At 42.6% G+C, this 10,896-nt stretch overlaps 3 protein-coding genes and 3 non-coding genes across 12 annotated transcripts in view; 3 read left to right on the top strand and 3 right to left on the bottom strand.

The window, feature by feature from the left end:
* The window catches only part of LOC133472544 (gastrula zinc finger protein XlCGF57.1-like), a 221,723-nt gene that overhangs the window by 12,630 nt on the left and 198,197 nt on the right, over positions 1 to 10,896 (top strand). The gene's annotated exons all lie outside the window — the stretch shown is intronic.
* LOC133472573 (oocyte zinc finger protein XlCOF6.1-like) overlaps positions 1 to 10,896 on the bottom strand; it is a 287,199-nt gene that overhangs the window by 89,246 nt on the left and 187,057 nt on the right. The window lies entirely within an intron of this gene.
* The window catches only part of LOC133472542 (gastrula zinc finger protein XlCGF57.1-like), a 125,568-nt gene that overhangs the window by 97,583 nt on the left and 17,089 nt on the right, over positions 1 to 10,896 (top strand). The gene's annotated exons all lie outside the window — the stretch shown is intronic.
* trnar-acg (transfer RNA arginine (anticodon ACG)) lies at positions 3,370 to 3,442 on the bottom strand. Its single transcript has one exon. It is a non-coding gene; the product is annotated as a tRNA-Arg (tRNA).
* Positions 3,540 to 3,611, bottom strand: trnah-gug (transfer RNA histidin (anticodon GUG)). Its single transcript has one exon. It is a non-coding gene; the product is annotated as a tRNA-His (tRNA).
* trnae-cuc (transfer RNA glutamic acid (anticodon CUC)) lies at positions 4,629 to 4,700 on the top strand. The gene has a single exon. It is a non-coding gene; the product is annotated as a tRNA-Glu (tRNA).

The following is a 10,896-nucleotide window of genomic DNA, read 5'->3' as shown; positions in this document are numbered from 1 at the left end:
GAAACAAGGCTTGTTTGTTATCTGCCATGAAAACCGATGGGGAGAGGTTTGTGTCAAAATCATTTTAATGATGGCGTCCTCATCCATCCCAATCCGTAATTAGCGTTTTTTATTTCTTTTATTTTTTAAGCACATTAAATTCGTGATTGAACATAATTTCGGGGTGCGAGCTGTTGTTCATGTGATGCAATGATATATGACAGCAATGTAAGATATCCAACGTAATACCAGCTTGAACAAGGCGGTGTTTGGAAACTCAAGCAATTTCCTGAAAAGTTGTCATTTTGAAGGTGAGGGGATTCCACCTGACAGCTGCGATATACAAATATGACCAATTACTGCCACTTCATAGTATGGTACATTCCTTTTCCCACACCAGCTATGCCAGTGCTTTTCAATTTTCTATTTTGTTGATGAAAAAGGGGTGTTCGAAAGGGAATTAGTTCTTTACCAATTGCTCCAAAATGTATTGATATTATTAGAAATGAGTGCCAGTTTCATTTTCTTGAGCATGCATGCATTTTGTCCAATGTTTTAGTGATGTCAATATCAAATAAGTGAATGATTGATTGAAATAGACTGTAAAAAAAACTGACTTTTGGTGCTAAACTGTAACGTGTATATGTGATCCTGAATAAAGTACACTGCTTAAAACAGTGAGGGTGACTCCATTTACTTGTACATCAAATCCATTTTCCACATTAAAAAGAATTGAAATGTCTTTCATGCATTGGAAAGCCTCCAAAAGCAAGAAATGGCCCAAGCGACAAGGCCTAAGTGCGAAAACTGCTCAGGTGGGGCACTGGTATGTCAAGGTAGCGCTGTACTTGGCTGACTTTGGCTCTTGGGCGGCCTCCACCCGCTCCTCCCCTGGAGACCCAGAAGAAGAGAGCCGATGCAGCTTCAGCACCTCTTGACATGTCAAACTGTGTGAATGTTTCCTCAGTACCAGGTAAATATTTAATTCATGTTTTACATTTTAAAAGTGTACAGTGTTTTTAGGACAAATGCCATATGAGCCATATGGGGGTCACAAGTCAGTGCGAACTGTAGGCCGGTCCCAAGCCCGTATAAATGCAGAGGGTTGCGTCAGGAAGGGCATCCGGCTTAAAACCTTGCCAAACAAATATGAGCGTTCATCCAAAGAATTCCATACCGGATCAGTCGTGGCCCGGGTTAACAACGTCCGCCACAGGCACCGTCAACCTGCAGGGCGCCGTTGGAAATTCAGCTACTGTGGGTCGAAGTCAAAGAAGAAGAAGAGGTGGAAAGCGGGTTCTTCGGCAGAAAGAGAAGAGGAAAGCACAGAGCCTAGAACTGATTGTGGGGACTTTGAATGTTGGGACTATGACGGGAAAATCTGTGAGTTGGTTGACATGATGAGTCGGAGAAATGTTGATATATTGGGTGTCCAGGAGACCAGGTGGAAAGGCAGTAAGGCTAGAAGTTTAGGGGCAGGGTTTAAATTATTTTACCATGGTGTAGATAGGAAGAGAGAGAGCTGGTATTCTCCCTGTGCCTGCGTGGGTTTTCTCCGGGTTCTCCGGGTACTCCGGTTTCCTCCCACATCCCAAAAACATGCATGAATTGGAGACTCTAAATTGCCCGTAGGCATGACTGTGAGTGCGAATGGTTGTTTGTTCCTATGTTGTTTGTGCCCTGCGATTGGCTGGCAACCAGTTCAGGCTGTACCCCGCCTCCTGCCCGATGACAGCTGGGATAGGCTCCAGCACGCCCGCGACCCTAGTGAGGAGAAGCGGCTCAGAAAATGGATGGATGGATGGAGGTTGAAAAGTGTAAATGGGATCCTTCATAAAATACAAAATAATGGCAACGCATAAACCAAAATATCGACAAAATATGAGGAAATGTAATCTCAATATAAATATATATCAAAACAAATTTAGAAACAGGCAATTAAAGTTGCAAGAAAATATTCAAGAATCCACCCCTTCCCCACAATGTAAAATCAAAATCCGAATCATCTTTATTTTGCCAAGTGTGTCAAAAACACACAAGGAATTTGTCTCCTGTAGTTGGAGCCGCTCTTGTATGACAACAGACAGTCAATTGACAGAGCAGCTGTCAATTGACTGTCTGTATATTTTTTGGAGCAGCTGAATATTTGAAGCTGAAATGCTTGGATTGGATATTTTGATGTTTAAATTAAAATTCAAATTGAGTGTAAAAAAAAAATTGTAATTAAAATTGAGAATCTGATGGCACAGATATACTTCCACACCTAAATTTCCTCCAACACACACCTCGATCGACAATTCTACTTCCTAAGGCCCGGACACACATAAGGGTTTTACCAATCTTAAAAGAGTTTTCATCTGCTACAGACCCCACGCATGAACATAAAAAAATCAGCCATTTAACAATTTCTGTGGCGGTGTGCTCCAATAATATGACAGGCACAACAACATACAGCAGGATTGTGTTCCAGCACGGGTCTGGAAAAAAATCTGTAGAATGGCGATGTCGTCCATAAGGGACTGGCTTTGGAAAATACTTTTTGCTGTCTGGGCAACCCACCTTTCTACAAAAAAAAACATGACATCGGGTAAGACGTTTGTTTTTATTTGCGATTGTTTCCTTGTTCCTGAGTCAGAGCGCTTCTTGATTGGCTACATTCTGATTCACTTCCCAATTCACGACGTCATGACTGGGGGAGACGTTGGCTTCCACACGTGGAGATTTTGTAAGAGTCGTAAATATTTTTCGGCCCGACCCATATCGGTCCCTATATTCTGAACAAATCCACTCTTAACATATCTCAGATTTAAAGCAAAGCAAATTCATTTATATAGTGCATTTCACACACAAGGTAACTAAATGTGCTTTACATGATTAAAAGCATTTCAAAACAAAGAAAAAAAATCTTATTAACATTTAAAACAAAGAGGAAAAACAGTGTACGTTCTACTGTTTCCTCTTGACATAATTTCCTAGGATAATCTTTTAAAACATAATCCAGTCTGGTGTTTGAGGTCCTCGGTCGGGGACAGGGCAAAACTGGGACAAAAACCAACCTGATTGTCTTTGTGTGTACCAGGCCTGACACGATCTTTTCTTCACCTCAAGTATTGTCTTCATTTCCCAAATTCTTCATTGAAATGATCACCTATACCGATACCTCACCTTGTGTTTATTTGCAACCTAATAAAAACTCAATTTAGATGGTGCTGCCCCACCATCGCAAACGTCCGGCTATTCTGCCCACACGGTTCGTTTGAACTGCCCCGTTATTACCCACAGCCCCCCGACAGGCCTGTCGTACTCCAAATTGTGAAGGGCGACATTAAAGGTTAACGTAAAAAATACAGCATTTTGTATTAGGTTTAATACCACATGCAAAATTGCACACGAGCTAGCCAGGAGTTGAACCTAGAATCTTCTGATCCGTAGTCAGACGCGTTATCCATTGCGCCACTAGCCCCACAAAGGCTTGGTCCCTCTGCAAGCCCCTGTGGATGACTTTCACTCTCCCACGTAAACTATTCAAACGGCAGCACTAAAAAAAAGGGCTTCATTCCTACCGTGACCCGGATTCGAACCGGGGTTGCTGCGGCCACAACGCAGAGTACTAACCACTATACGATCACGGCTTTGGTTGGTGGAACCTGGCACGAAAGTTGTCTGTCTAAAACTGTTGGCTGCAGCAAGGCTGAGGAAAACCTGCAGGATGCTGAGCGAGGACGACAGTGAATTAATGTGAAGGGCAGGATAGTCATTAAACTGTCGATCAAGTGAATCATCTCAACATTTTACTGTACTGATAAGAATATTAATCAACATTTAATACAGGTTACCATTTCAACCGCTTTTATGCTCACATCTTGTGTGGTGATGAAATGCGACACTCATGTCACTCTCCACTTTATCATATTTTTTATTTTATAAAATAATCATTGAAGCCATCATTGATTCACAATTAGACAGAATCATGATTATGTTTGCAATTTAACATTATGCAGAATCATTTTTATCCCATTACATAATCGACTTCAATAACTGACCCTCGTAATGTTCTTGACAACATTTTTAAAATGTAGAAATTCAAACAAATTGGGACAAATTGTTCTGGAAGTGAAGTTTTATAAGTTGGCAGCTTCCGACACCCGATTGGTTTGTATGCGATCCAGCCTTACACACGGCATCTCTACCGGTCGGGTTATTGCTGCTTCCTGTTCCATTCTCTTCCTTCTCCCCCAATAAGAGCACCACACCTTCCTCCTCCTCCTTCTTCTCCAAGACCAGCCCCACCTCTTCACTGCCACCATGGGGTCACCCAGTCCCTCAATAACCCCTCTGCTCGTGACCTCAACCCCTGATGCTGCTGCTAATCACAACAAAACAATAATAATCACAGCAAGAGTTATGTTCTTAACACACAAAGACAATCTATGTAAGAAAATGCCATAAATTACACACCTACACACACCCACTTTGAGGGTTTACGTTTTCTCATATCAAAATAAACCCGCTCATTTGTTCACATATCAAATAATATGTAAGTATTCCTTCATTGCTTAAAGTGTAATTCCCAAAGTCAGGTCACAGACAAGAATCAATCCAAAGAAAAGATATGTCAATCTTTGCACAATTGTTGATGATACCAGAAGTCCCTGGTGGTCTAGTGGTTAGGATTCGGCGCTCTCACCGCCGTGGCCCGGGTTCGATTCCCGGTCAGGGAACATTAATTGTTGAACGAGTTCGGTCATGTGTTGCTCAACATAGACTGTGATTTGCATTGACCTGGATTTAATCCTCTCTTCATGCAACCTGATGGGGAGCACAAGCCAGTGCAAATTGTAGGCTGGTCCCAAACCTGGATAAATGCAGAGGGTTGTGTCACAAAGGGCAACTGGCTTAAAACTTTGCCAAACAAATCCAAAGTGTTCATCCAAAGAATTCCGTACTGAATCAGTTGTGGCCAGGGTCAGGAACGTCTGAAATTCAGCTACTGTGGGTCGAAGATGGTTTCTATTACCATAGTGTAGATGGGAAGAGAAATGGAGTAGGGGTTAATTTAAAGGAAGAGTTAGCTGAGGATGTCTTGGATGTGAAAAGAATATCAGATCGAGTGATGAGGCTGAAACTTGAAATTGAGGGTATAATAATATAATTATGTATAATGTGATGAGTGGCTATGCCCCACAGGTAGGATGTGACCTAGAGGTGAAAGATAAATTCTGGATGGAGCTAGACGAAGTAGTTCTGAGCCACCCAGACAGAGAGAGAGCCGTAATTGGTGCAGATTGTAATGGACATGTTGGTGAAGGTAATAAGGGTGATGAAGAAGTGATGGGTAAGTACGGTATCCAGGAAAGGAACTTGGAGGGACAGATGGTGGTAGACTTTGCAACAAGGATGCAAATGGCTGTAGTGAACTCTTTTTTCCAGAAGAAGCACGAACATAGGGTGACCTACAAGAGCGGAGGTAGAAGCACACAGGTGGATTACATCTTGTGCAGACGATGTAATCTGAAGGAGGTTACTGACTGTAAGGTCGTGGTAGGGGAGAGTGTGGCTAGACAGCATAGGATGGTGGTGTGTAAGATGACTGGTGGTGGGGAGGAAAATTAGGAAGACAAAGGCAGAGAAGAGAACCATGTGGTGGAAGCTGAGACAGGACGAGTGTTGTGCAGCTTTTCGGGAAGAGGTGATACAGGCTCTCGGTGGACGGGAAGAGCTTCCAGAAGACTGGACCACTGCAGCCAAGGTGATCAGAGAAGCAGGCAGGAGAGTACTTGGTGTATCTTCTGGCAGGAAAGGAGAGAAGGAGACTTGGTGGTGGAACCTCACAGTACAGGAAATCATACAAGGAAAACGGTTAGCTAAGAAGAAGTGGGACACTGAGAGGACCGAGGAGAGGCGAAAGGAATACATTGAGATGCGACACAGGGCAAAGGTAGAGGTGGCAAAGGCAAAACAAGAGGCATCTGATGACATGTATGGCAGGTTGGACACTAAAGAAGGAGAAAAGGATCTATACAGGCTGGCCAGAGAGAGGGATAGAGATGGGAAGGATGTGGAGCAGGTTAGGGTGATTAAGGATAGAGATGGAAATATGTTGACTGGTGCCAGCAGTGTGCTAGGTAGATGGAAAGAATACTTCGAGGAGTTGATGAATGAGGAAAATGATAGAGAAGGGAGAGTAGAAGAGGCAAGTGTGGTGGACCAGGAAGTGGCAATGATTAGTAAGGGGGAAGTTAGAAAGGCATTAAAGAGAATGAAAAATGGAAAGGCAGTTGGTCCTGATGACATTCCTGTGGAGGTATGGAAGCATCTAGGAGAGGTGGCTGTGGAGTTTTTGACCAGCTTGTTCAATAGAATTCTAGTGCGTGAGAAGATGCCTGAGGAATGGAGGAAAAGTGTACTGGTGCCCATTTTTAAGAACAAAGGTGATGTGCAGAGCTGTGGGAACTATAGAGGAATAAAGTTGATGAGCCACACAATGAAGTTATGGGAAAGAGTTGTGGAGGCTAGACTCAGGACAGAAGTGAGTATTTGTGAGCAACAGTATGGTTTCATGCCTAGAAAGAGTACCACAGATGCATTATTTGCCTTGAGGATGTTGATGGAAAAGTACAGGGAAGGTCAGAAGGAGCTACATTGTGTCTTTGTAGATCTAGAGAAAGCCTATGACAGAGTACCCAGAGAGGAACTGTGGTACTGCATGCGGAAGTCTGGAGTGGCAGAGAAGTATGTTAGAATAATACAGGACATGTACGAGGGCAGCAGAACAGCGGTGAGGTGTGCTGTAGGTGTGACAGACGAATTTAAAGTGGAGATGGGACTGCATCAGGGATCAGCCCTGAGCCCCTTCCCTTTTGCAGTGGTGATGGATAGGCTGACAGATGAGGTTAGACTGGAATCCCCGTGGACCATGATGTTTGCAGATGACATTGTGATCTGCAGTGAAAGCAGGGAGCAGCTGGAGGAACAGTTAGAAAGATGGAGGCATGCACTGGAAAGAAGAGGAATGAAGATTAGCCGAAGTAAAACAGAATATATGTGCATAAATGAGAGGGGTGGTGGGGGAAGGATGAGTATATTGTGAATAAAAAGCTCTAAGCAGGCTAAAAACAGGGGCAGCTATCATGTACAGTATACGATGAGATTGTACTTTGAGTATTTATTACTGTATTTACTTATACATACAGGCTCCAGCACGCCTGCGACCCTCGTGAGGAGAAGCGGCTCAGAAAATGGATGGATGGATGCATTTTTGCAACTTACTCTTATAGTTGCATACTTTACAATAGGTACTTCTTTCCATGAGTAACCAAGGATTGGCACCTCCATAAATGCCTAACTGAGAGAATGCAGGGGTCCACTGTATTACCCTTATTGATACTTGTTGTTACATGCATGTTATTATTTTACACTTATTTTACATTTATGGTTAATGTTGACCTGCTTGTTTTTATTATATCCAATAAACCTTAACACAACTGACTGTCCTAATAAACTTAAATATGAATATGAACCATATGACACAACATTTAAGTGAAACATGACAATTGATGTGACCAAACCATGTGTGTTTGTCTTCTTGTGTCTTGCAGACATCAGTGAAGATGTACGTCCCGAGGGGCAGGAGCGGGAGCCCTGAGGAAGTGGAGGAGGAAGAGGTCCACCGCATCAAAGAGGAAGAGAAATTGGAGCCCACCCCCATGAAAAAATAGGATGAGGATGAGCACACTAACATCAAACATGAAGTGGAGGAGGACATCACCAAGTTTGCATCGACTGGTGTCCCTTTGAAGAGTGAAGATGAAGGTCAAAGTGAGGAGAGCAGAGTGGCAGAGCCTCCAAGCAACAGCTCAAGTCAACCTTTTACCTGCTCAGTTTGTGGTCAAAGATTCATTGAAAACGGATTCTTAAAAAGAGACACAAGAACCCAAACTGGTGAGAAACCTTTTGCCTGCTCAGTTTGTGGGCAAAGATTCTCTGTCAAGGGAAACTTAAAAATACACAAAAGAACCCACGTTGGTTAGAAACCTTTTGCATGCTCAGTTTGTGGTCAAAGATTCATTGAAAACAGAAGCTTAAAAAGAGACACAAGAACCCACACTGGTGAGAAACCTTTTGCCTGCTCAGTTTGTGGGCAAAGATTCATTGAAAACAGAAGCTTAAAAACACACACAGGAACCCACACTGGTGAGAAACCTTTTGCCTGCTCAGTTTGTGGGCAAAGATTCATTGAAAACAGAAGCTTAAAAGACACACAAGAACCCACACTGTTGAGAAACTTTTTGCCTGGTCAGTTTGTTGGCAAAGATCCTCTGTCAAGGGAAACTTAAAAACACACACAAGAACCCACACTGGTGAGAAATCTTTTGCCTCCTCAGTTTGTGGTCAAAGATTAATTGAAAACGGAAGCTTAAAAAGACACACAAGAACCCACACTGTTGAGAAACCTTTTGCCTGCTCAGTTTGTGGGCAAAGATTCTCTGTCAAGGGAAACTTAAAAATACACACAAGAACCCACGCTGGTTAGAAACCTTTTGCATGCTCAGTTTGTGGTCAAAGATTCAATGAAAACAGAAGCTTAAAAGACACACAAGAACCCACACTGGTGAGAAACCTTTTGCCTGCTCAGTTTGTGGGCAAAGATTCATTGAAAACAGAAGCTTAAAAGACACACAAGAACCCACACTGGTGAGAAACCTTTTACCTGCTCAGTTTGCGGTCAAAGATTTTCTCATAAGTATCGGGCTAAAACACATAAGTTTGGAGTGAGAAAAGCAGTGATGAAGAAGCTTCAAATGAAAAAGTAAATGTTTAATATCAAAGGAAATTATGATCATACTGATTTACAAAAATCTACATTCTACCATCTTTTATTTTTTCAATCTTTTCATTTTCTTTGTATCTTCTAAAAGACTCCTGTGGACAAATGTTGAGAATTATCACTGGTTCCAAAATACTTTTGTCTAATGTTTTAAAATGACCAAATGATTGAGAAATCGATCTGGATCCGATGTTTGACTTTTGGTGAAAAGGTTGAAAAGTGGGCGGCACGGTGACCGACTGGTTAGAGCGTCAGCCTCACAGTTCTGAGGACCCGGGTTCAATCCCCGGCCCCGCCTGTGTGGAGTTTGCATGTTCTCCCTGTGCCTGCGTGGGTTTTCTCCGGGTTCTCCGGGTACTCCGGTTTCCTCCCACATCCCAAAAACATGCATGAATTGGAGACTCTAAATTGCCCGTAGGCATGACTGTGAGTGCGAATGGTTGTTTGTTCCTATGTTGTTTGTGCCCTGCGATTGGCTGGCAACCAGTTCAGGCTGTACCCCGCCTCCTGCCCGATGACAGCTGGGATAGGCTCCAGCACGCCCGCGACCCTAGTGAGGAGAAGCGGCTCAGAAAATGGATGGATGGATGGAGGTTGAAAAGTGTAAATGGGATCCTTCATAAAATAAATAATGGCAACGCATAAACCAAAATATCGACAAAATATGAGGAAATGTAATCTCAATATAAATATATATCAAAACAAATTTAGAAACAGGCAATTAAAGTTGCAAGAAAATATTCAAGAATCCACCCCTTCCCCACAATGTAAAATCAAAATCCGAATCATCTTTATTTTGCCAAGTGTGTCAAAAACACACAAGGAATTTGTCTCCTGTAGTTGGAGCCGCTCTTGTATGACAACAGACAGTCAATTGACAGAGCAGCTGTCAATTGACTGTCTGTATATTTTTTGGAGCAGCTGAATATTTGAAGCTGAAATGCTTGGATTGGATATTTTGATGTTTAAATTAAAATTCAAATTGAGTGTAAAAAAAAAATTGTAATTAAAATTGAGAATCTGATGGCACAGATATACTTCCACACCTAAATTTCCTCCAACACACACCTCGATCGACAATTCTACTTCCTAAGGCCCGGACACACATAAGGGTTTTACCAATCTTAAAAGAGTTTTCATCTGCTACAGACCCCACGCATGAACATAAAAAAATCAGCCATTTAACAATTTCTGTGGCGGTGTGCTCCAATAATATGACAGGCACAACAACATACAGCAGGATTGTGTTCCAGCACGGGTCTGGAAAAAAATCTGTAGAATGGCGATGTCGTCCATAAGGGACTGGCTTTGGAAAATACTTTTTGCTGTCTGGGCAACCCACCTTTCTACAAAAAAAAACATATTAATTGTTGAACCAGTTCGGTCATGTGTTGCTCAACATAGACTGTGATTTGCATTGACCTGGGTTTAATCCTCTCTTCATGCAACCTGATGGGGAGCACAAGCCAGTGCAAATTGTAGGCTGGTCCTGGATAAATGCAGAGGGTTGTGTCACAAAGGGCAACTGACTTAAAACTTTGCCAAACAAATGTAAGTGTTCATCCAAAGAATTCTGTACTGGATCAGTTGTGGCCACGGTCAGGAACGTCTGAAATTCAGCTACTGTGGGTCGAAGATGGTTTCTATTACCATAGTGTAGATGGGAAGAGAAATGGAGTAGGGGTTATTTTAAAGGAAGAGTTAGCTGAGGATGTCTTGGATGTGAAAAGAATATCAGATCGAGTGATGAGGCTGAAACTTGAAATTGAGGGTATAATAATATAATTATGTATAATGTGATGAGTGGCTATGCCCCACAGGTAGGATGTGACCTAGAGGTGAAAGAGAAATTCTGGATGGAGCTCGACGAAGTAGTTCTGAGCATCCCAGACAGAGAGAGTCGTGATTGGTGCAGATTGTAATGGACATGTTGGTGAAGGAAATAGGGGTGATGAAGAAGTGATGGGTAAGTACGGCATCCAGGAAAGGAACTTGGAGGGACAGATGGTGGTAGACTTTGCAAAAAGGATGGAAATGGCTGTAGTGAAATGGCAGGAACATAAAGTGACATACAAGAGCAGAGGTAGAAA

Source organism: Phyllopteryx taeniolatus, chromosome 23 (assembly GCF_024500385.1).
Source record: "Phyllopteryx taeniolatus isolate TA_2022b chromosome 23, UOR_Ptae_1.2, whole genome shotgun sequence".
In the NCBI taxonomy this organism is placed as follows: Eukaryota; Metazoa; Chordata; class Actinopteri; order Syngnathiformes; family Syngnathidae; genus Phyllopteryx; species Phyllopteryx taeniolatus.
This window is presented reverse-complemented; position numbering and strand designations above follow the sequence as displayed.